Here is a 21500-nt window from a genome sequence, read left to right as displayed (position 1 = left end):
CACTATCACCACCAGTAGACATTCTTATAGTTTTTCTAGTCCCTTTCACTGAAAATTTCTCAAAGGTGTGTGATGTACACTCCCTTCTTTTGTTTCCACACCATTTATTCTTCCTTATTCCCCTACAATCTTGTTGCCCACAACCACTGTTGTACTAAAATTGCCCTTCCAAAAGTCACTCTTGACCTTCCTAAATACTAAATTTAGAGATCTGTTGTCTGTTCTCATAATCTTCAACAATTTTAAGCAGTAGTATTCATCTTTAATTATTCTGTTCAGTTCCTAACCATGTATTTAAAAATATGGAAGATTTTATGAATTTGTATGTCATTCTTGAACGGGGCCATACTAATTTTCTGTGTATTGTTCCAATTTTAGACTTATCTGCTGCTGAAGTAAGCACTAACCTTAACTTTGCTGCAACATTTGGCACTATTTACCATATTGTCCTTGAAACTCTTTCTTTCCTTCCTTGGCTAATAAACACAGCATTATTCTGATTTGTAGAGTTTATAATTCAATTCAGAAAACATTTGTTAAGTGCCTAAAACAAGCAAGAGGATTCTAACCTCTAGAATTACACTCTAATTGAGCTTTCTCTGTCTCCTTCTAGAGCTCCTCTTTCTTCTCCTATACTTATTTCTGTCTTCCCCTCAAAACATGAGGCCGATTGCATGGCTTCAACCAATATTTCTCTTAAGGCAATTCCCAAGTCTTTATCTTTAACTCTGACTTCTTTCTTTCTTAACCCTGCTAAAGCCTAACTAATACTAAATATCTCCAATTGGGCATCTCACCAGAATTGCATATTAACACTAAATTTCAAATCTTCTCCACTAATACCAGTTCTCTAACTAATTCCCTTATTTCTGAGGCATTAGAATAAGGCATTTGTGGAGGGATATTGTGTATGACCTTGAATTCATTTAAATTTGTAATATTATTGGAAAGCATATTTAATTTAAAACTAATTGGATACCACTAGCTTAATTATCTCTAATTTATTACATATATATGCATATATCTTATTTGAACATAATCCTTTGTATGTTATTTCCTTTTAATATGTGCTCCTTGAGAAAAGGATCTTTATTTTTTTTTTTTTGCCTTTCTTTCTTTCCTTATTTCTTAGCACAGTGACTAGCATACAGTAGCCACTTAATAAATGTTTGTTGCCTAACTGTCAACTACCCAACCACTCTCTCATTTACCAAAGCTCAAAAGCCTTTCTTTTCCTATATCCTATAGGTTCATAGATTTTGAACTAGTAAGGACCAGAGAGGTCATTTAATCCATCTCCTTCAATTGATAAATAAGGAAAGTGAGGTTTAGAGAAGTTAAGTGACTTACCCTTAAAGGTCATATAGATAATAAGGGGTACTGACAGGATTCAACACCAAATCATATCACTCTAAATCCAATGTTCTTCCTTTCATATCAGGCTATGATCTCTCTTTTCATTTATTGATCTGGTCAAAATAGCTCATTCATTCCTTTCCATTTTAATTGTTACCATTAAAATCTATATGATATTTTAATGTTATTACAATGGATTACTGAAAATCCATCTGATCTTTCTGACTCCAACATCCTGCCCATTTCACCCTCAACACCAACTGTCCAACCACAAGATTAATCTTCATAAAAATACCAGTATATCAAATCATACTCCTGCTTGAATAATTTTAGTAGTTAGCTATTATCCAAAGAATATGCTGGTTAGAAATTTAAAACTCTTTGCAATTTTACCCCACCCTAGTTCTTCAAATTTATTTTCTCCCCTTATTCTCCAACATAGAGCCTCCAAGATGGCTTCTTCATTATTTTCTGTAAAAATAAGTACACTCCTGCCCCCTAACTGAAATAATTTCCCCTACTTCTACCTCCACTTTTTCTCTACTTATCCAAATCCTTCTGTTCTTCCTGAATCAAAAATTCCCCACCCTCACTGATTTCTTCCTGCTCTGAATTTGTATGATTCTTGTTTGTACCATTCTCACATATGTAAATATTCTCTGTGAGTGTGGTTCTTTCTTCTTAATAAAATTATAAAGTCCTCAAAAATGTGCATTATATTCTTATTGTATTTCCTATATATTGTTCCTACTTAACAAGGACCAATGGCTTCATTAGGATGATGTCAATGTCAGCATATGAATTCAATATGAGTGGGGCAGAACTGTGCAAAGTCTTCAATCTCACTCTCTCCTTCAGGGTCAGGGAAGTCCAAAGACAAAACAAAGGTTAAATTAACTGGCCCAGAATGCAGCGGGTGACCTTGACCTTTCTAATTTAAAATCTTTCCCAGGTCTCAATTTTGTCTAAAACCACTCCCATCCAATGAATAAGGGGAAGGTAAAAATTGAGAAAAAAGAAGGGTCATTTTACCTTCATGAGGTTATCAGTCTGCAAGGAAAAGACTAGCCAAAATAGAAAACAATTGTTATTTACATTCATTCTAAGCCACCAAAACCTAAACAATGAGCCACTGAGGCTTGAGTTGGGAAAGTTATTGGTCATTTAGTGAAATCCAGAGTAATTTGGGTTTTAAGGTAGAATCAAGCAACTCCATCTTAAACACAATGGTCTTTCAAAATTCAGTTATACTTCAAGATATCAAAAATGAGAACCACTCAGGAGAAGAAGTAAATTGTTCCAATTTTAGGGGGAAAAGGGAAGAAGAGGAAGAAAAAGAGGAGTCCCTAGGATAATGCTGCAACTGTAGTCACTCAACCAAGACAGAACTTGTTGAGTTCAGTGAAAAAACTACCATATTGCAAGCTGAAAAGATAATGGATGAGTTTGTTTCCAAAATCATCTTCACTTTACTTTTTCCCCCTTCCAAGTGAAAACCTATTTTGCCTTATAGTCGAGACTCCAAGAATATTTTCTCAGAATAGGAATGCTGCATCTAAAAATGCTGCTTCATTTCAATTTTCTCTCAAGGATTGATGGTAATTCAATTATTAACTATTCATGTTACCCCATATCTCAAGTTGAATGGCCCAGTCATAGTCATTTGAACTACAAATCATCTTAGTCCAGTTCCTAATTCTTTATACTGAAGTGTGGTAAGGAATTCTACAAATAAATAAACCCTTTCTTCCCATCTCAAGTAATTCGTTTCAACCCCCATCCAATTCATTTTCCCTATCCCCAGAACCCATTTATAAAATGGGACTAAGAAGGTGATGACCTTGTTACTCTTAGAAGAAAAATAACAAGAGAACTTGCCAATAGCTAATGTCTTGTAAATTATTGTACTTAATCCTAATGGTAAGAAAAAAGTAAATTATTCCCATTAAGGAGAAGGAAGAAGTCATTTAAGTCATAACATTTCTTTTTTTTTCCCCCTATAACATCCCAGAAGATAGGAAGAAAATAGGTATTGTTGACATAGATGGATAACTCACTTCACCACATACAAAGGTAGGATAACAAGAATGAAGTTAAGAATTAAAATTGTATGCAATTTCTATTAACTTTCACATTGGGAAACAGTCTTAGAATGCCAAACTTGGAGTCAGAAACACTGGAGTTCAACTCCTGCTTTAGATATTTATGAGCTGGATAGTCCTAGCCAGGTCACTTAACTTCCTTGGGCCTCAGTTCCTTATCAGTAAAAGAAGCAAAATCAGACTCAATGACTTATAAGGTCCCTTCCAGCTCTTAATCTATGATCCTATGCTTATCTTGAGGTGAGAGGACAAGATAGAATATGAATACCACATTACTTAGCATGAGCAAGTATTATAAATATGTGGCCCAACATGAATGTGTGTTATAGTCTCAGATGAACTTAATAACTTCTCAAAGTTCATTTTGGCGCTATCATCTTTGATCTACATATGTATTAATTTAGAAAAAAAGAATTTCAGAGAATCCCAGTTGAGTAAAAGGTATTTAAAATACAGAGCAAGTTTGTTCTGTTGTTAAATTATTGTCAAATCCCTAATTATCAATTCTAATGGAGAAGGGGAACAGTAGGATAGATAGATAGATATTCAAAATAATTTATATTTGACCTTAGAACATATTTTTGTACATACACATAAAACTGTTGTATCTGTTCCAGAAACTCAACAGTACAACATATAGAATAATGAAGAATGAGGGATGAAGTCAGGAGGAGGTCTAAAAGACATTAATTATTTACACTAATGACAAACACTGTAATCTTTACCTAGAGCAAGAAGCATGAAAGTACCCTAAATCAATGGGCCAGTTTTGGAGGGTAGAACCCTGACCCTTAAGAAGAGGCACTAAATAAATATGATGCAATAATAGACTCATGCTGACTAAAAGTGACATTAAATTATCAAAACTTATGAAAACCTAGGTATGGATTAGTTTGTCACATGGATCAGCCATTTGACAGAACTCTGTCTAGTAGGACATGGAAGAGATTAGTTTTGAATAAAGATAGTGAATAAACACAAGTTTGAAGCATGAAACCTGGAAGTATGGAACCTGCGATGGAGAACTCTAAAGCATGAACAATAATAGTCATTGGTCACCTGAATCCTAGGATAAATGACAATTATTTTAAAATCTAGCCTTGATCCAACCTAGATGGCTATATTCCTTACCAGTCTATTATTGGCTCTTCTCCATAGAACTTTCTCTTTCAAACCATAGAAACCTCTTTTGGTAGGCAATGAGGAAACCAAACTATCACTCTTTGCAGATGATATGATGGTATACCTAGAGAACCCCAGAGATTCTACTAAAAAGCTATTAGAAATAATTCACAATTTTAGCAAAGTAGCTGGACACAAAATAAATCCCCATAAATCCTCAGCATTTTTATACATCACCAACAAAATCCAACAGCAAGAGATACAAAGAGAAATTCCATTCAGAATAACTGTTGATAGCATAAAATATTTGGGAATCTATCTACCAAAGGAAAGTCAGGAATTATATGAGCAAAATTACAAAAAAGTTTCCACACAAATAAAGTCAGACTTAAATAATTGGAAAAATATTAAGTGCTCTTGGATAGGCCGAATGAATATAATAAAGATGACAATATTCCCTAAACTAATCTATTTATTTAATGCTATACCAATCAGACTTCCAAGAAAATATTTTAATGATCTAGAAAAAATAACGAAATTCATATGGAACAATAAAAAGTCGAGAATCTCAAGGGAATTAATGAAAAAAAAAATCAAATGAAGGTAGCCTAGCTGTACCTGATCTAAAATTATATTATAAAGCAGCAGTCACCAAAACCATTTGGTATTGGCTAAGAAATAGATTAGTGGATCAGTGGAAAAGGTTAGGTTCACAAGACAGAATAGTCAACTATAGCTATCTAGTGTTTAACAAACCCAAAGATCCTAATTTTTGGGATAAGAATTCATTATTTGATAAAAACTGCTGGGATAACTGGAAATTAGTATGGCAGAAATTAGGCATGGACCCACTCTTAACACCATATACCAAGATAAGATCAAAATGGGTCCATGACCTAGGCATAAAGAACGAGATTATAAATAAATTAGAGGAACATAGGATAGTTTATCTCTCAGACTTGTGGAGGAGAAAGAAATTTGTGACCAAAGATGAACTAGAGACTATTACCGATCACAAAATAGAAAATTTTGATTATATCAAATTAAAAAGCCTTTGTACAAACAAAACTAATGCAAACAAGATTAGAAGGGAAGCAACAAATTGGGAAAACATCTTCACAGTTAAAGGTTCTGATAAAGGCCTCATTTCCAAAATATATAGAGAACGGATTCAAATTTATAAGAAATCAAGCCATTCTCCAATTGATAAATAGTCAAAGGATATGAACAGACAATTTTCAGATGATGAAATTGAAACTATTACCACTCATATGAAAGAGTGTTCCAAATCATTATTGATCAGAGAAATGCAAATTAAGACAACTCTGAGATACCACTACACACCTATCAGATTGGCTAAGATGACAGGAAAAAATAATGATGAATGTTGGCGGGGATGCGGGAAAACTGGGACACTGATGCATAGTTGGTGGAACTGTGAACGAATCCAACCATTCTGGAGAGCAATCTGGAATTATGCCCAAAAAGTTGTCAAATTGTGCATACCCTTTGATCCAGCAGTGTTTCTATTGGGCTTATATCCCAAAGAGATACTAAAGAAGGGAAAGGGACCTGTATGTGCCAAAATATTTGTGGCAGCCCTGTTTGTAGTGGCTAGAAACTGGAAATTGAATGGTTGTCCATCAATTGGAGAATGGCTGGGTAAATTGTGGTATATGAATGTTATGGTATATTATTGTTCTGTAAGAAATGACCAGCAGGATGAATACAGAGAGGTTTGGAGACACTTACATGAACTGATGCTAAGTGAAATGAGCAGAACCAGGAGATCACTTTACACTTCGACAACGATATTGTATGAGGATGTATTCTGATGGAAGTGGATTTCTTTGACAAAGACTCAGTTTCAATTGATAAATGATGGACAGAAGCAGCTACACCCAAAGAAAGAACACTGGGAAATGAATGTGAACTATTTGCATTTTTGTTTTTCTTTCCGAGTTGTTTTTACCTTCTGAATCCAATTCTCCCTGTGCAACAAGAAAACTGCTCGATTCTGCAAACATATATTGTATCTAGGATATACTGCAACATATCTTAACATATATAGGACTGCTTGCCATCTAGGGGAGGGGGTGGAGGGAGGGAGGGGAAAAATCGGAACAGAAGTGAGTGCAAGGGATAATGTTGTAAAAAAAAATTACCCTGGCATGGATTCTGTCAATATAAAGTTATTATAAAATAAAATAAAATATTTTTAAAAAAGAAACCTCTTTTGTCTGAAAGCTCACTATACCTCTAGATTATTTTTCACATTGGAGGTACCCTCTGCTCCTCCATCCTCTGCCTCTTTCCTAGAATCTTCATTTTATGGGAAACACAAGCTAACCAAGTCTTCATTCTTCCCCAAGTACCACTGGTAGTTTATTTTTACAAGACTTTCTCTATTATGGCCTCTGTGTCAGGTACCTTCATACTTTCCCTACTTTTTCTGCTTTCTCTTCTCCCATTAGATGAAACCTTCTTAAGGGAAATCTTCTGGTACTATTATTTTCAGTTCCAACCACAGTGCCTGGTACTTAGTAAGCACTGAATAAATACTTATGGACTTGGTACCTTAACTAGAAATGAAATGACCTGAGAACAAGACCCTGGTTTAAGGCAAACAAATCTGTGACTTGTCAATCAGTCAATTAACTCACATTTATTAAGCGCTTATTGTGTGTCAGATTACACTAAATGTTGAGTTTGCAAATAAAAGCAAAATCATAGTCTCTACTATCAAGGAGCTCATTATTTTCTTGGGGGAGATAGGAAGAATTATTTTCACATAGGAGATGATTAATTGTATTGGTTTAATGGGATATATCATTTTTAAACTTTCTTGAGTCTATTGAATATATTAATACTTTTCCATTGTCAAATGTGTTCCCTTTTCACATGACATAATTTTGGAGGCAATAATTTTATTACATTTATTCTTTCTGATTTCACCAATAAAATTATCCTTTCTTTTCTCCTGTTCTTTTCCTTGTTTGTCCTTGGAGTTCTTGTATACTTTTTCCATTATTCTAATTCTATTTTCACATTCTTCTGACTTATTTTGTTACTTCTCCAAAATTGCATTTAGGTATTCTTAGTCCTCTAATGTTATTGATTTAGTCCTTTTTAGTTTTATTATCCTTACTTGACATTTTTTTTCTTGATCTCATATTCAGAATCAAATTCTTCATTAGACTCGCTTTAAAAAAAAAAAGAAATCCATAGTAAAATTTTCTTTGCTTATTGGTCAAATGGTGTTAGTAAAGAAAAACCAGGTGTCAGAGGCACAACTCCTAAATGTCAGACAGGTCATATTTTAGGAAAGCTTGAAGAGACAAAGACTAAATATAGTCCCATCTCCAGAGAAACTCATTTTTTTCAGTCTCTCTTCAAAACAAAATCAAACAATGTCAGAAATATGCTTAGGGGTATTGATTGTCTGCCAGATGATGAAGTTAGAAATAAAAGTAATTTGGTACACCTGTAAAATATCTCAACATCAGTAAATTAAAAGTCTAAACAATAGAATTTTAGTCCCTAAATCTTTAATTGAATAAGATATTAATTAGTTAAGTAATTGAAAAGATGGGCCAGGCACTTTGGTGAGCCTACTGAACTCTTCCAGCATTTAAGCTAACATTACTATCTCTGAAGTCAGGGGACCTGGATTCTAATGCTGCCTCTCTTGTTTACTCCTTATGTGACCTTGATCAAGTTATTTTCTTCATATAATAATTGAAGATAGCTTCCATGAACTATGGAACTCCCATAGACTTCTATCTAATGTATTCACTTTTTTTTTCTCTTCTTCTTTTCTTTCAAACACAGACACCATCTGGCAATGCACTCTTCTCCTATGGCAGGACTGATTTTTGACAAAATCATTAGTTATAGTTGATTTTTTAAAATATATTTACATATCTGGAAATAAAGATTGGAGGAAGGCACTATAACTCATAACTTGTCTCAGGAACACTCATGAACTAAGAAAACACTACCTAGTAACCAACCTTGTGGTGATGAGTTTCTCTATCCTTAGCTAGGCTGATGCCTAGAAATCAGAGACACATATCAGAAGCTGTTTGAATAGAGCCTTTATCAACTCTCTGGATCTTAACCCAACTCTCACTGGCAAATCAAGTCTACAAAAAGATTCTTTCTCAAGTTTCTTAGGGGTATAGCTGAGGGGCAATGGAGTTCTATAACTATTGGCTTTAACTATTATTCTCCTTTGTTTCTCCTACTATCAAGTATCAATTATACCAAATATCTTCCTTCTATCATTGATGGACTCCATGATTAAAATTCCACTATCAAGTTAACCAACAAACACATTAGCTTTTAGCTTTTTTCTAAAGAGATATTTATTGAAGAGATATAGCAAATTCATATGTCTACTCACCAGTACCCTCTGAGCCAAGGGTGCATTCTCTTTTCTTTACCCTAACCCCTGAGAAAGATTGGGCTCAAACTAAAAGTGATTGCTACAAAAACAGACTCACATTTCTTCCACCTGAGAGAATTATAAGAAGCCAAGAATACTGTCCATGTTCCTAAGAACTGGCTTCCATTGGCCAGCACACCATTACCTCAATTTGTGGGGCCTTTAGAATCTGGAGGTCACCATCTTCCAGGACACACTGTTATGAAGCTTTTGTCCAACAAACAAAACATTTTCTCCATTCTAGGGAAACAGTTACAAATAGAAAGGCCGTAAATTTTAGAGCTGGAAGAGACCTTAGAAGTCATATAGTCCAACACACTCATTTTATAAATTAAGAAATTAAGGCCTAGAGAAGTTAAATGACTTGCCTAGAAAGATACAATGTCAGGGACAGAATTTACATTTAGACAATTCTGACCCTAAGTCCAGAATTTTAGAACTGTCTCTATTCTGGGCTGATTCTCCCTCTCTCCCTCTCTCCCTCCCTTCCTTTCTCCCTTCCTTCCTTCCTTCCTTCCTTCCTTATTTCCTTTTTTTTCTTTCCTTTCTCCCTACTCTCTTATTCTCTTCCTTCCTTCTTTCTTCCTCCCTTCCTTTCTTTCTTGTTTTCTTCCTTATTTCTTTCTTTTTTCTTCTTTTCTCCCTGCTCCTCATTTGTAGAGGGCAGAAACTCTGGAGAAGTATACTTAAAACAAGGATACTTATTTACAACAAGGTGTTAACTCAGTGTGATTGATGAGATGATGGTTCTCTAGTTTACATATTCTTAGTACTTAGTATGGTGATGTAATGGTTCTCTAGTTCACACATGCTGTAATGATGTAATTGTAATATGGTATTTAAGGGCTGAGAGAACTGGGGACAGAGTCAGTCAGTCAGAGTGAACAGATTGTGAAGGAGACAGATTGTGAGAATAAAGACTTGAGACTCTATTCTTAACTATCCTGCTGAGACCAAGGCCATCCAGAGAACCTCCAGAAAGCTAGCCCAAATATTACACTCATTCCCTTCCTCTTTCCCTCATTTCCTTCCTCTATCCATATAGGGTATCATACTATTATCCACATACGTTCCTAAAAGCACTTTTTCTCTCTCTTTTGCACCTCTGAACCTTCCCAAGATATCTTGGGGGTTACTAGCTACATTTCTTTCTTCAGGACAGACTTTAAACCAAAACCAATCTAATTTTAATTGGCCAACAGGTCCCAGGTCAAGGCTCATTTCATCATGATGAAAAACCTGATTGACTCAGATCTAAAGTGAATAGCTGTCCTTTCTGCTTTGGCCAGAAACCCTGAGGATCTCTACTCCCAGATTCATTCATTTATTTATTTATTTATTTAGATTTTTTTTGTGTGTAGTAGGCGAAATAGAGATTTTTTGCCTCATTTGCTATCCAAGCTTAATCACTGAATGGGCAGCCTTATCAAACTGAGACCTGTTAAAGATCTTAACTTAAAAAGACCAAGGTCTCCCATTTCATCCAGGGACATCTCCATTTATCTTGATATTTATCAAGCCAGATGGTGCTGGAGGGGAAAGTAAGACAGGTGGCCTTGCTCTTTCTCACTTAAATCCAATTAATTTACTTGCCATAGCATCAACACCCTGATATTAAGAATAAAGCACAAATGATAACAAAAACAGGCTCTCAGGAAATATATATTTGGGGGAAATTAAAAAATTATTTTGCTAAATAAGTGTCTAAAGCTGGATTTGAATGCAGGTAATAAATATAATAACTAATTCATATATAGCACTTAACATATACTTCCAAGCATTCTGCTAGGTGTTTTATAATTATTATCTCACAAGATACTCAACTCTGGTAGATAAATGCTATCATTACCTTCATTTAACAAATGAGGAAACTGAGGTAAACTGACTTGCCCAGCATCACACAGATAGGAAGAGTCTGAGTTAAAGATCCTCTTGACTGCAGACAGCCCATCATCTACTGCATCATCTAGCTGCCAAAAGGTGAGGAGAAAATGAGGATGGCTTTCTCCTCTGTCCCAGCTCAAAACTATGATCATTTAATTGTGGTGTCTGGGTTAGGAAGACTTGAGTTCAAGCATACTAGCTTTTTGATGTGGGGGCAAGTCACTTAACTCCTGAGACATTTGGTTTTCTTATCTATAAAATAGGAATAGTAATGGTTATAGATAGATAGAGATAAATTATAAACATATATAATGTGCCATTATATGATGATAACATAAATAGCACATCATATTACTCTTGTTGTGATGATATTTCATTTGATTGTTATGAGGATCAAATGAAATAATGTACATAAAGTGCTTTGCAAATCTTATACTTCGTTTAGTCAATTTTTTCAATTGTGTCCAAATCTTTGGGACTCCATTTGGAGTTTTTTTGGCCAAGATGCTGAAGTCGTTTGCCTTTCATTTTCCACATCACTTTACAGATAAGAAAACTGAATCAAAAAATAAGTTAAGTGATTTGCTCGGGGTCACACACCTGAGGCCAGATTTGAACTCAGTAAGATGAGTCTTCTTGACTCCAGGCCCAATGCTCCATCCACTAGGCCCCTTGGGTGTCCTTAGAAAATCTTACAATCATTTCTAAATGTGAGCTGTTATTATTACCTTACTCAAATGTCTACCACACAATTAAATGTGATTATAGTAATAATTTATACTAATTCAATACTTTATGGTAACAAAGCTTTGCTCCACCATTCTCTCTTTTAATTCTGACAAACTTCCCCTCTCCCTGCAGGAGGCAGCAGAAATGTTATTACTTCCATTTGACATGTGAAGAAATTGATTTTCAGGAGAGTAAAGTGATCTGCTTAAAATCATAGAGTTAATTATTGTCTGGTTTGATCCCATATCTTCTAACACTAAGTCCCCTTCCTAGTTTAATTCCTATGAGACTGATTCCTACACTAGTGTTCCTCCCATGGAATAAAAATGAAAAATTTTAAAACAATATAATTGGAGGCATAGGTCTTATATTATACTAATAGTAGTGATAAGAACAATAATAATGCGCTATGCTGAAGCTGGAACCCAATAATTTTCCAGAAAGAAATTTCTCTTCCAGAAGGAAAGAAATGAGAGAAGTCAGGTCCCTGAGAAAGTACAGTATGCCATTAATTTATAACTACAGGAATTTACTATCTCCTAAAAAAGTTAAATCAACTCAAAAAATAAATATGCTTTTTTAAAAAAAATCCTTTTTCATTGTCTATGTAAATTTGGTCAGATACTTATGGTCCAAAGATAAAACTTCAAAATGCACAATAATATGAGTAATTTAAGAATGTAAGTTTTTAACAATAATGTAAATAATTCTATTTATTCAATAATAATATTGATTGATTTTATATTCCATTCTATATACTTTATGAACATTATCTCATTTGATTCTCACAACAACCAAATGAAATATCATTACAATAACAAGAGTAATAATACATTGTGCTATTATGTTATCATTATATGACACATTATTGTGTTTATAATTTGTATCTATTTGTCTATCTATAACCATTACTATTCCCATTTTATAGATAAGAAAACCACGGGTCTCAGAGGTTGTGATTTGCCCCTACATCAAATAGCTAGTATGCTTGAACTCAAGTCTTCCTATCCCAGTTGCAATGTAACAAAATGGTCTTAGTTTTGAATTGGGACAGGAGAGAAAACCATTCTCATTTTCTCTCCACTTTTGGCAGTTAGATGATGCAGTAGACAGTGGACTGTCTGAAGTGAAGAGGACCATAATTTAAATCTGGCCTTAGACACTTCCTATCTTATCTGATACCTGAGAAGGTATAGTATGCCATTCATTTATAACTATGAAAATTTATTATCTCCAAAAAAAGTTAAATCAACTCAAAAAATTAATGTGCATTTTTAAAAATGCTGACTTTTTCATTGTTTATGTGAATTTGGTCAATACTTATGACCCAAAGATGAAACCCTCAAAATGCACAATAATATAAATAATTTAACAATTTAAGTATTTAACAATAATATAAATTATTATATTTATTTAATAAATATTTATTGATTCTATATTCCATTCCATATATATCTATGAATCCTATGCATAAGTGCCATAGAAGATTTGTTTTAATGTAAAAAATGGTCCCTGCATATAGGCACTTATATTCAAGCTTTGAATACAAAGCATGCATTTAAGAAAAGTTTGATCATAATATAAGACAGGAGTATGGGTGAATGTTTAAAATCTCCAAAAAATAAAATGCACATGCAGCACACTTTTTAATCTGCATTATTATTTTTTCCATGACTTTCTTAAATCTAGACAATCAATGGAATAATGTCAACTCCTGGTTTGTAGTACTTGCCAATTTCTAGAGAGTAAATAAATGCTTACACTAAAAATTTAACAACCACTTCTCATAAGCCAATTCAAGCAGCTTTATACTCCTGAATTGTAAAATAATATTATGAGAGAAATCTGAAGCACTACAGGAGGAAATACCAAGTAAGTGGTAGAAAGAGTAAATGTTATTTTTCTCCCAGATACTCCAGTCACCTACCAGACATATTTTTTAAAAGATTTTACAAAGAGATGTTTACTGAAATGAAATAATAAGGCACAAAATAAAATCATTCCCCAAACAAGAAGTACACTCTCCCATTTATTCCTTTGATCCTTATTCAGAATGGGCTCATATTTAAAGTGGTTGCTACAGAGTATTTATCACACCATGTTCACTTTAAAATGTGATATGATTTTTAAATGAGTCAATCCTTTGCTGCAGGATCCAGAATCTTTGGGCTATATTCCACAATGCTCTGCTTAGGCCTACAGTGGCATCTCCAATTGGCTCACCTATCAGTAAACTATGAAATGTATATTATATATAAATAAATATATTCCAGTTCCTAGATACCTAGACCTTTCAAAACTCAAAAGTTATGTCTACCAGTTAGGGAATGTCTGAACAAGCTGTGGTATATGATTATTATGAAATATTACAGGGCTATAAGTATTGGCAAGCAAGATGATTTCAGAAAAACCTGGAAAGACAATAAAACTGATGCAAAATAAAATGATCAGAACCAGAATGTTGTGCATAGTAAAAATAATATTTTACAATGAAGAACTGTTAAGTTGTGAAAGATTTGTGAAAGATTCTAAAGCACTCATAATGAAACATGCTATCACCCTCCAGAGAAAAAACTGGTGTTGTCTGAATACAAACGGAAGCATACTATTTTTCTATTCCTTCCTTCCTTCTTTTTCTTTCTTTTTGTTCAAGTCTTCTTGAACACAATGACTAATATGGAAATGTTGGGGTTTTTTTTAATGATTGCATGTGTATTCCCTATATCAGATTGCTTGCCATCTCAGAAAGAAACAAGGGGAAAGAGGGAGGGAGAGGATTTGGAATTCAAAACTTTTTTTTAAAAAATGTAAAAATGTATTTTAACATGTATCTAGAGGAAAAATAAAATATTATCAAAAAATAAAAACCCACAAGATCATAGTCTTGTCCATTCCACCTCCATTCATTCACTTAAGAGCAGAAAAGAATGAAACTCAACATATTAACAATAACACATATATCATTATTGTGCCATATGCTCATGGCTTCATCTTGACCTAGGTGCAAAGGATAAATCTGGTATTACCTCTCCTTTTTCCTAACCAGAGAGCCCTGCTAGAAATCTCCTGCTGGCTAGAGAACATACTATGTTTAAAATTCTCCACACCTAGCTTCCCCTTTCTCTGAATTTCTCTATTTCTGCAGAAACCATTTTCCCAGGGACCAAGGTTCCAAATTTCAATGTTATGTTCTGTCCTATCACCTGCTCAAACGTAATTAGTTTGCAAATCCAGGCAATTCTACACCTACAATTTTTTTCCATTATTTTTCCTTTTTTGTTCACTGATGACCATGCACTTTACCCTACCTAGTTCAGATCACTTTATGCCTAGATTATCATAATAATCTACTAAATGATTTCTTTGTCTCCATTCTCACTTTTTAATACTTTCTATTACAGCCAAAATAATGTTCCTAAGGCATGAGTCTGATCCTGCCATTCTCCTGCTCAAAAAAAAGTGCCCTCCTGTTGTATCTTTGATCAATATAAACTATTTACTCTGACATTTAAGGTCTTCCCTAAGATGATTCCAGTCTACATTTTCAATCTTATTTCTTCCATATGTACTCCCTATTCCAGCTATACTGGACCCCAAAACATATTGTTCCCCAACAAAAAGCTGTTCCCCAAACTTGAGATTCCATTTCCAACTTCCATACATTTGTGTAAGCTGTTTCTACATGCCTGAAATGCAATCCCTCCTCATTTTTGCTTTGTAGAATTTTTATCCTCCTTTGAGATTCAGAAGTGATCACATTATCAATGAAGCTTTTCCCGATCCTCCCAAATGAAAGTGTTCTCTTATTAAATATTCCTAGAGCACTTTGTCTGAATTTCTCCTTTACCCTCCAAGACTTCCTACTATGACTTTCAAGAACAAAAGGTGCACTCTTGCTTGCCTGGGATGTTCAAAAGGTAGAACTAGCCAGCCCTTGAAGAAAGGGCAAGAAATTTCAGCCTCCCCCTCATCTCCTCTCCCACACCTGGCCAATCTGTCAGCCAATAGGCTTAACAGCTACACTTTATATCATGTAGTTCTGGCCAGTGAGCCCACTTCCTACTCTATGGCCAGGCATGATGTTAAGTGGGAATAAGTTTTTTTAAAGAAAAACAATTTCTGGTTTCATGGGGCTCACAGTCTAATGGAGAAGACAACATGTAAATAATTATGTGTTAACAGGATGTGTACAGGTTAAATCCTCAAGAGGGAAAGCACTTAAATTAAAAAGGACTGGAAACGGCTTCACACAGAAAGTGGGACATTAGCTTAAACTTGAAGGAAGCTGTGAGGCAGAAATGAGAAAGGAGAATGTTTCAGGACTGGGGACCGCTAGTTGTTGTGTGGCTTGCTGTAATTATAATAATTATTCTTTTCCAATTAAATTCCCATTTGTTTGTTCTGACAATTGTAGAAGAAAGGCTTCCATGAGGTAATAGCCACAAAGGGTAAGAACAGTTATTCATTCTAATACTCATCTACCTGTATTTCAACAATCTGAAAATTTTTTAAAGTGTTTTCAATGTTTAATATAGTGAAAGAATGAATAGTGAATGAGGATTCGACCTTGTATTATTGGTGTGATGAGAACAGGGTATCAATCCTACAGAATATTCATATCTGACATTAGTATAATACTTTTACACCTTTTCCACTTACTTTTCTATCTGTAATTTATTTTACCTTCACATCATCCCTGTAGCCCAAACCTAACTATTATTATTCTCATTTGATGGATGAGACAAATATGCCAAGGGCTTAAGTGTTTTGTGTTTTTAAAGTTGAAAACAATCATTACCACCATTTCCTAAGCATGTATTATGTGAAGACCATCATATTAACTACCATGAAGATAACCCAAAAGGAATAAATAACATTATCTGAAAATTACTACAAATGATTATATATGGTAAGACATCAAGAAAGAAAACATATACAATGTAACACTTTTGATTTATCAAATATTATATATCCATTCTCATTTTTTTCAGACAAATTATCCTGGGATAACTCACTATCCTGAAACTATTTTATTTATATTTTATACTATTTCACAGGTGGATAATTTAATTGTTTTATATGATTGAATAGAACATTGAAATTCAAGATCATTCTTTTGTAGGCTCACTGAAAGCATTCTTAGTAAAACTCTAATAGCAGACAGAATGACAGAAATGCTATCAACATCAACATGGTTTGACATCTTTTACCAAAGCTTTACATTTTGAAAGCTTTTTATTCCATATATCTTGGAAATTATGAGTGTTTGATCTGGTGATATCTACAAAAACATAATTTTTAAGTTTTCATGGATTGATTTTATATTGTTTACTTAATCAATAGTCTGCTCTATCATAATGCTTCAGTTTCAGGACAGCTGAGTTTTCAAAGTTGAGGCCTATATATGTAATAGAAAATTGTCAGTTCTTAATCAATATACACTTATGTTCCATAATTCTAACCCCTAGATCATATTTTGGTAGGTATTCAGTAGGTTCTAAGTTTTTGAAGCCTTTGTGATGATGAAGCCCCAGCCTACTTTATATCCCCTGCTTTACCTAGTTTCAATCTATACAGAACAAGATACCCCCCTCCTAGGATTAAACTGATCACTTCTAAACTCACCACCATACTGCTCTCTCATCTTGATTGATACCTCCTTTCCTGCTTCCTCTCCCTTTCAATTGGAGAGTTAAAGACTAGCATACCAAATTCCTCCCAATGTCTTCTTCATACTAGGCAGAAAATGGACTTGCAAATCACTTCATTTTCCATCTGTTTGTCATCTTGGTCATGGAACAAGATATATCAGTACCAGGTACCTCCAGTCTCCTCCATTCCCAAAATCACTTTCCTGTCTCCTTTTTTCCTACTCACTTTTTTCTCTCATTATACTGTAAATTTCTTGAGTGCAAGGGCTGTCTTTCTTTTTATTAAATGTATTAATACTTATTACTAGCACTTAGCACAATGCCTAGTACCTAGTAAGCACATAATGAATGTTCAGTAGTTTGGGTTGGATGTGTTACCCAATTTCTACAATTTACATAATCTGTAATAAACATTGTCTGGGATCCTTAAGGATAAGCCTTCTTATTTCTGGTGTTAGGACCTGTTCTCAAATTTCCATTATAATCACTTTTATTTCCATAAATAAATCCATATAATTCAGTCATTTGTTCAATACTTTTTCATCAATTTATTATTGCTCAAGTTCATATGGATGTGAACTTTGGAGGGTCTTTTGATTCCCTTTAGGATTTTAATTTTTTCATAGGTTCCATCCAGTTGCAAAACATTTTCAGTGAACATACAACCAATCCAATGTTATGATAGTCTTTATTCTTACATTTATCACAATACCTGGCCCATGTTGTTGCTGCTATTTTTGTTCAGCCATTTCTGCCATGTCCAACTTTTTACGATCTCATTTGGACTTTTCTTGGCAAAGGTTCTGGAGTGTTTTACCATCTCTTTCTCTAGACCATTTTATAGATAAAGAAATTGAGAGAAACAGAATTAAGTGACTTGTGCAGCATTACATAGCTAGTAAGTATGTATGGCCAGATTTGAACTCAGGAAGATGAATCTTCCTGGCTCCAAGTTTGGAACTTTATTCATTGTGCCACCTATCTGACTATTTGACACATAGCAAGTTTTTTATTAAATGTTTATTGATTGATTTTTCTATGAAGTCATTTTGGTCAATTCTGAAAATATTTCTGTGGGTTTCTGACCTGCTTATCTCATATTCTGAGTGCATCTATTAATCTTCTTCCTTTTTGATGAGGAATATTCATCTTTCTATAACTGCCTTAGAGTGATAGGTACTGTCCTTTTGTTACACTATTTCCCAAAACTTTTATGCCTCATGTTGTAGTTCTGAAAGAGGAAATATGATAGATGCTTTAAAACAAGGAGAACCTGATTTCCAGTCCCAATTCCATATTATAATGACCCTAGGCACATCACTTACCTTCTCATGCTTTTAGGCAGCTTTCCAAGATTATAAGTTGAAGAAAAGGTGCTAAACTGATTTAGAAGAGGAAGTTTCCTGGTGTCAATGAAATCACAGATTCAATCCTTATCACTTTCCTTATTGGTTAAAGTTTAATTACTTTGAACATATTTTTCCCATTAAGCTTTGATTTCAAGATGCTAGTAAGTTTCTTGACAGAAACAGACAGAACTTCCTCAGATAATTTATGTTCAATGTGTTGTCTGAAGAAAGAGCATTTTTAAATATCCATTTATTCAATTTAACCTCTAAATTCAAGTTCAAAATCACCAGAATCTATCCTCCTTGGCACACATTGAAAATGTCACACCTACCAAGTCCAAATTTTGATGTAATTGAGGAGTTTCCATGACATGAACTTCAATGTGTTTTTTTTTAATAGAGCCATGTAATTTGATATTATCTATATATAACAAGTGATTAATAAGTGTTTGGTACATTAAGTTGCAAGTCATTCTCAGTTCTTTTCAGGAATAGTGAGAATGGATTTAAGAGCAGGCTTATCAGGATTAAATTGTCTTCCTAGAATAGCAGTTCTAAAAATGTTGCTGATGATGGGTGGAGCCAAGATGGTGGAATCAAGACAGAGACTCACCTGAGTTCTCTCCTAAACCCTTCCAAATACCTTTCAATAATTACTAAACAAATCCTACAGCAGCAGAATCTACAAAAAGACCGAGTGAAATAATTTTCCAGCCCAAGACAATTTAGAAGATCTGCAGGAAAGGTCTGTTGCACCATAGTAAGAGAGGGGCAGACTACATCAGTGCAAACCAGATCAGCACAGACCCAAGCCCCAGGAAAATGAAGCATACTTAGCGATGACTGAATCCATGGCAGCCAGGACAGTTTATAGACCTCTCAGCCCACAGACAGGGGTTCCTTGACTGTTGTTACTGCCTAAACTTGGATCTGGCTTGCAGTTTTGGGTCTTAGTCCCAGTGCTAGCAGGAACACTAACACAACAGAATTTGTGGGTCATAGGGCAGCAGGGACCCTGGTCAAGTTCCAGTGTTAAAAAGAATGTGTGTGGTCACTTACAAAGCAGTACACAAGTTCAGAGGTATAGTAAACACATCTCTTCCTAGATCATACCACCTTGGAAAAACTGAAAACTTATAAGTCCCCAGAAATACCTCTGAAAACAGTTGCATAAAACCTGAAACGTGGGATAATGCCCTCTCCATTCCAAAAACAGAGTCCCATATTAGGACAGAGTTAAAAGTGAAGAAATAGGCTGGAAAATGAACAAACAAATAAAAAATCTGACCATAGAAAAATACTATGGTAACAAAGAAAATAACATACACTCAGAAGAAACAAAAAAGCCAAAATTTTTGCATTCAAAATCTCAAAGAAAAATATTAATTGGTCTCAGGCTATGGAGGAGCTCAAAAAGAATTTTTAAAAGTAAGTAAGAGAAGTAGAGAAAAATTGGGAAGAGAAATGAGAGTGATGCAAAAAAAAAAATCAGTTAAAAAAAATTAAAACCTTGGCAAAGGAATACACATACACACAGAGATACAAACCCTGAAGAAAATAACACCTTAAAAAACAGAATAGGCCAAATGGTAAAAGAAGCACAAAAATTCAGTGAAGAAAAGAATGCCTTGAAAAGCATTTCGAAAAGGGAAAAAGATACACAAAAATTTACTGGAAAAAAAATGTTCAAATGGAAAAAGAAGTGTAAAAGCTCACTTTTTAAAAAATAATAAATAAATTTAAAAATGGAATTGGGCAAGTGGAAACTAATGTCTCTATAAGACATCAAAAATAATCAAACAAAATTAAAGGAATAAAAAAAAATAGAAGAATATTTGAAATATCTCCTTGGAAGAACAACTGACCTGGAAAAAAAATCCAGGAGAAATTATTTTAAAATGTGGCTAAGAACCCTGGGGGTCTGAAATGACTTTCAGAGATTTTGCAAAATCAAAATTGTTTTCATAACAATACTAAGATGTTATTTGTCTATTAAAATACTCCTCCCTTTTCCTGGTATATGTATATATATTTTGAGATCAGATTTCCTTCATATGCTTTAAACAAAATAACAATTTGCAACATATTAAATATAAAAGCAGGTTTGAAAATCCTTCTATTCAGTTATATTTTTGCAACTCTTCTAGAGATTAAATTAGATTATACGTATTACATGCTTTTTCTAATCTTTCAGAGATTTGCAAAATAATATGTAAAAACAATGCATTCCTGTTAATTTTTTTGTTTTGGAAAAAAATTTTTTAAATATAATCTATGCCTATTAATACATAATGGATGTATTATTGCTAGTTTAAAATAACTATTTTAAAATTGTGTCACTTAATTTCTTTTGTGAGAAATATTGATAGATATAACCTCCCCGAAAAAAACTCTCTGGGACCATCAATAATTTTTAACAATGAAAAGGAATCCTGAGATCAAAAAGTTTAAGAACCCCTGCACTAGAAGATGCCATATATTATATCAATTAATTTTTACATTACTTTATTGGTGTCATGTTTTAAATGGAAAGCAGTTTTCTATGTGGATATTAAGCAATTCACTCAATTGCTTAACATCCCCATGAAAAACTGCTTTCTATTAGATATTAAGTAATTGAGTATTTAACTATGCTTGCATCTATTTTATATATCTGCTAATGTTAGAGGAATATCTAGTCAAAGGCTTCAAAATAATCCAAAGGTAATAGAAATGTTAACAGTGCTTTCAAGTAGCTTATTCAAAAATTACTAAAATAATAATGAATTGCTCCTTATGTACCTAGGAATTCTTGGCATTTTTTTTCTCTTAAATTAATATATTATTTTTATAAGTACTTACAAATTTGGGGGCAATACAA

General features: G+C 33.8%; 1 non-coding gene across 1 annotated transcript; it reads right to left on the bottom strand.

Annotated features, from left to right (window-relative positions):
• Positions 1 to 296: 296 nt before the first annotated feature.
• Positions 297 to 399, bottom strand: LOC127539562 (U6 spliceosomal RNA). The gene has a single exon (XR_007947989.1). It is a non-coding gene; the product is annotated as a U6 spliceosomal RNA (small nuclear RNA).
• Between the last annotated feature and the right edge of the window lie 21101 nt (positions 400 to 21500).

This window comes from Antechinus flavipes, chromosome 5, assembly GCF_016432865.1.
Source record: "Antechinus flavipes isolate AdamAnt ecotype Samford, QLD, Australia chromosome 5, AdamAnt_v2, whole genome shotgun sequence".
Lineage (NCBI taxonomy): Eukaryota > Metazoa > Chordata > Mammalia > Dasyuromorphia > Dasyuridae > Antechinus > Antechinus flavipes.
Note: the sequence above shows the minus strand (reverse complement) of the source record. Positions and strands in the feature narration are given on the sequence as shown.